Genomic DNA, 5,706 nt, shown 5'->3' with positions numbered 1-5,706 from the left:
GCTGGTAAGTGGTGGAATCTTGATTTGGGAGGGGTGTGAATGCAGGAAGGGCTCCAAGCATATTAAGGGCCATGTAATTCATTCTCCAAGTAAGTTCTGGAAAAAGTTATTGTTAAATTTTTCAATTCTATAGAAAAGCTGAAAGAGTGCATTTTGAACACTATATTATTCATCAAGATTCACTGATTACTGATTTTTTCCTGCATTTTTTAAATTTATTTTTTAATTTTATTTTTAGACGTACACGTTACCTTTATTTTATTTATTTTTATATGGTGCTGAGGATCAAACCCAGTGCCTCACATATGCTAGGCATGCACTCTACCACTGAGCTATAACCTCAACCCCTTATATTTGTTTATACATCCTTTATTTTGGCCAAAATATTTAGGGGTGAGGTGTCCATATCACACTTCTAAAGATCTCGGCATGTCTTCTTAGATCATTCTCCTTCATGACACCTTTTTTACACCTGGGATAATTACCTAACACACCTTCAAATGAATTTGCTGGTCTGGGTACACAGTTCTTTGCTGAAATGTATGGGGCCCATGCAGGCCTACAGTGAGCTAAATCAAGCCTCTCTAGTGGGCATTGAACACAGGACAGCTCACTCTTGGAGCAGAGTGGCTTGACCTGAAATGATCCGGCCTGGTCCTTGATAAAGACCTCAGCTTCTTTCCCCTTTAAAATTGAAACAGCTGTGCTGGAGATGTGGCTTAAGCCGTAGCACGTTCGCCTGGCATGCGTGCAGCCCGGGTTCGATCTTCAGCACCACATGCAAAGATGTTGTGTCCGCTGAAAACTAAAAAATAAATATTAAAAAAATTCTCTCTAAAAAATAAATAAATAGATAAATAAAAATAGAAACAGCTGCCTTTATGTTAAAGGTTTGGTTCCCTGAGGGGCTTTGTTTTTACCTTTTTTGTGGTGCTAGGAATTGATCCCAGAGCCTTGCACATGCTAGGCAAGTGCTTGTACCCCTGAGTTTCAGGAGCCAGTCCCCTAAAGGTTTTTGTTTGTTTTTTTTTTCAAGACTTTGGATTTAACCCCTTAAAAGGGATTAACTCCTTGAGGCACTCAGAAACATTCTCTATTTTTCCCCCTTTTTGGTGTTCGTGTGTATTGGAGATTGAACCCAGAGGTGCTTTACCACTCATCTGCATCCCCAGTCCTTTTTTTCATTTTGGACAGGGTCTCTTAGTTGCCCAGGCTGGCCTCAAACTTTCAATCCTCCTGAGTTGCTGAGATGAAGGCAAGCTCCACCATATCTGACTTTTTCCTCTTGATTATTCTTGCTATTCAGCTTTTCCATTTCTGCTGATTTTAGAACTAGGCAAATGCTTTGTGTGTCATCTGGGGATTGAACCCAGGGCCTTCAATATGCTGGGCAAGAGCTCTACCACACCCCAGCCCTGATTTTAGAATTAAGAAGCTGAAGTCTCTAGGTAAGTTTAGCATTTCATGGGGATTCTTCCTGCCTTCCCTGCTCCACATACTTGAAAACCCACAGCCTATCTAGTCGATCCTCATTGAGGCAAGCACCAGCTTGTGTGGAGGCCTGAGTATGGCTGTTAAACCCACTTCATGGAGGGGGCACTTTTCTGGGCATTGTCCAAGAGTGCAGAAGGCAGGATTGGAAGCAGTAACTCAAATCCTGCAACTTCTCCTCCAGGGACCCAGATTTCCCTGGTCTCCATCAAAGTGGGTGGCCCAACCCAGGATAATATTTTAAAGCTGATGACTTCCCCCTAGCCACAGGTAGATAAGATCCTCTTCAAAATGGAAACAATAGGCTTGTAGCCAAGTGGATGGCCCAAAGAACTGTAACTCTTGCCTATCCCACTAGCTTCTCACCAGAGGTAGAAGCCACCCAGTGCATTTTCCTTATCTCCTACTGGGGAGCATATGGTAAGGAAGAGGTAGGTACCCAACTCAGGCCCTCGCCTCTGCTCCCTGCTCTCCACTTTGTTTACTGTGCTTTCTCACCCTTGTGGCAGCAGGCCCTGGTGTTACACAGACACCAAACACAAACAGGTCTATCCCTGTGTTTGGCATCCTGCTTTCCCCTTTAGTAACCTGGATTTCTTCTCCCATTCTTTGCTGGCATTCCTGCAGGCCTTTCCATAGGGGAGGTGCTCCATGTGCAGTTGCTCTTGTGTGACCTTGAACTGGGTCTTAACATACCAATGGTTCCCCGGTTCCAGTTTGCAGAATTAATTTAAGTGAATCAATGCTCAAAAAATTTCTATTTCTATGAAGATTTAGAATTAGAGAACTGGGGTTGTGGCTCAGTGGCAGAGTGCTTGCCTAGCATGTGGGTTCGGTTCTTAGCACCACATATAAAGAAAAAATAGAATAAGTCACCCTTGTCCATGATTTCATTTTGGCAGTCTGCTGAGCTCTCAGAAGGCCTTCTTAAGGCCACCATTGCCTATCAGTGGCAGAGGCAGGATGAAACCCCATCAGTTCTCTTCTCATCATAGTTTTATACCTTTTGGTGGAATTATCAACAGTGCTTTGCAGGAATTTTTCCTACTCTGCATCATTAGGAATTTAGCTAAACAGCAAGGTTATGTTCACACGTGTCCAATAGAAAAACCAGCATAATCCACCTGAGCCCTGCTAGGTTTGAGCTAGACACCTCTGAGTGTCCCCATCCTTCATCACTCTTGAAGCACAAACAAGTATCTGTGTGGGATACGGAAGGCAACAGAAAAGGACTAGTGAGTATCGTCCAAGCAAATTATTTAATCTCACTGGGCCGGGCTTGGTGTCGCATGCCTATAATCCTAGCAACTTGGGAGGCTGAGGCAGGAGGATCACAAGTTCAAGGAGAGCCTCAGCAATTTAGCAAGGCCCTAAGCAAATTCATGAGACCCTATCCCAAAATAAAATATAGAAAGGGCGCCGGGCGTGGTGGTGCACACCTGTAATCCCAGCAGCTCAGGAAGATGAGACAAATCATGATCATGAGTTCAAAGCCAGCCTCAGCAATGATGAGAGACTAAGCAACTCAATCTCTAAATAAAATACAAAATAGGGCTGGGGATGTGGCTCAGTGGTCAAGTGCCCCTGGGTTCAATCCCCAGTACCAAACAAAAACAGTATGGTACATAGCAGGTAATCAACAAATGTCCATTTCCCATCTGAGCCCCATTTCCAAAACTCAACCATCAGAGCTCCACAGAGATTCTCCTAGCAGGTAATCCTCAGCAAATGTTTAATTCCCTTGAGAATACTGAGTACCACCTTTCTTCGAATCGCACATTGACAGAGGTTTATATTTAGAGCCTCTTCCCAGCTCAGGGATAATCCTAGGGATGCATAGTAGACATAGCACTGCCCAAACTGGACAGAAACTGTGTGCCAAGGTCACTGGATGGGCATTCCAAAACCAGGGCATGAGCTTCCTTGATCTCCTGATATTTGGAGTGATCTGCCTGCCTTTTGGAGTTGTTGGTGAGCCAGGGCCACTAAGCTACTGTCTTCTAGGCCCCTGAAGACTAGGGAAGAGTCAAGAACCAGGGGATGAAGGTCAAGACCCAGGGTGGCAGTGAGCAAGGAGAAGGAGGAGTCCATTTGGAAGGTTTGGCAGAAAAGGAGGGGGGCACTGAGCACATTCCTTATTATAATGGTGGTCCTGTAGCAAGGAGAAGGGAGGCCATTTCCAATTGGAGGAAGATGGACAGGCAGGATGAACACAGCCTGTTCCAGGGACAGAGCAGAGGCCAGCCTGGTTGGAGTGGAAGGTTTGAGCTGGAGAACTAGGCACAGAGGAAGCTGGAGAGCTGGAGTCCTGCAATAGAACAGGACCACAAGTGGCTCACCCTACCTGCTGCTCGCCCACCGACCTCCAGAGGGGAGGAGAGTGAACCACGGAGAGATGAGCACGAGGGAGCCATAGGGAGCCACAGGGAGCCATGGTCTCAGGAATGAAGACACAAACCAGGGGAGCCTCTGGAGGTGGGGTCTCATGCAGGAGCCACATTAGCATGCCATGTCCCCTGTCTTGTTAGCATACAATGGGCCGAGGGCACAGCGATAGGCAGGACAACCCATGAGGACAGCTTTACAGCAGTAAGGGACAGAGAGCAGGAGGGATGGAGTCACTGCTGAGACAGGTTGAGACACCAGTAAGAAGGAAAAGGCAAGAAGGTCAGGCCCTGGGACCTGTAGGAAGGAGGAAAGGGACTCCCAAGAGACAGCCAGACAGAAGCAAGAAACCTCCCACCTCAGGCCCCAGGCCAACCTCTTCACACAGGCACCAGACAAGTGTCCCTGCTCACAGGTCTTCTTGCTCTCGGCCCATTGTACAAGTCTATAGGAAGGACATGGGAAATAGCAAAGAAAATGAGAAAAAAAAATATGGGCAAAAGAATGTAAAATTGAAAACCAGGAGTCCAATAGAGCCAGCTCTGATGTTCAGCCCGGCTCTTTGTACAGCTGTACAACTTTGGGCAAAAGCACTTAACTTCCAGGGTCTCGGAAACTGTGGAAAATGGGATCCTTCTAAATACTTCCCTGGGCCCCACTTTAAGGCCTTATATCCCAGGACGAGTGTGAGGGTCAAATACGATGATGATTTGAGGGGTCTGCCTTCAATTTCACTCATATGGGGCTTTTGTGTTTTCATTTTCTTTCATTTGTGGTGTTGGGGATGGAGCCCAGGGGTTCTCTACCACTGAGTCACATTCCCAACCCTTTTTATTTTTTGTTTCAAGACAGAGTCTCGCTAAGTTACTGAGTCTGTCCTCAAACTTGTAATCCTCCTGCCTCAGCCTCCTAGGATTACAGGAATGCCCCACCATGCATTTTTAAAATACTTTTTACAAAACAAAAAAAACATACTAAAAAGGGTAGCATTGTTTTACACATTTGCAAATCTCCTTAACATCTGGTCTAACAGAAACAGCTGGACTCTCATCCCTTTTGCATTCCACCCATCACCAAATCACACATCACAGAACATCTGGAAAACTGCATTGAGGGCAGAAACCAAGAAAGGCAAATAACATCTTAGTGTCATCAGGAAAACACTTCTGACCTCTCAAACCCTCTAAATAATTCCCTGGGCCCCACTTTGAGGACCACCACACTAAACCAGGAGCTGCTTGAGACAAGGACAACTGTCATCCTGTCAGTGCTACTCCCAGCCAGGCCTGGCTCTGCAACCTCTCAATGAACGTCTCCGGGAGCAGACCCAAGGGGCGTGGCCCTCCAACTCCACATCTTCTCCTCCAAGCTCAGCACAAGAGCTCTGGCCCAGGCTCTTTGTGTGGTAAGGAACCCTACTTGGTCTGATCCAACCAGTATGATAAGAAGAAAACTTGCCCCTACAGTGACCTTACCTAAAGCTGGGCACACACACTTGCAATCCCAACAACTCAGGAGGCTGAGGCAGGAGGATCACAAATTCAAGGTTAGCTTGGGCAACTGAGCAAGGCTCTGTCTCAAAATAAATGTTTTTTTAAAAAATGGGGAGAGCCAAGCGTGGTAGCACATGCCTGTAATCCCAGCAGCTCAGGAGGCTGAAACAGGAGAATCACAAGTTCAAAGCCAGCCTCAGCAATGATGAGGCACCAAGCAACTCAGTAGTGAGACCCTGTTTCTAAATAAAATACAAAATAGGGCTGGAGATGTGGCTCAGTTGTCGAGTGACCCTGAGTTCAAACCCCAGTGCCCTCCTCAAAAAAAGATGGGGAG

Source organism: Ictidomys tridecemlineatus, chromosome 4 (assembly GCF_052094955.1).
Source record: "Ictidomys tridecemlineatus isolate mIctTri1 chromosome 4, mIctTri1.hap1, whole genome shotgun sequence".
Taxonomy (NCBI): Eukaryota; Metazoa; Chordata; class Mammalia; order Rodentia; family Sciuridae; genus Ictidomys; species Ictidomys tridecemlineatus.
This window is presented reverse-complemented; position numbering follows the sequence as displayed.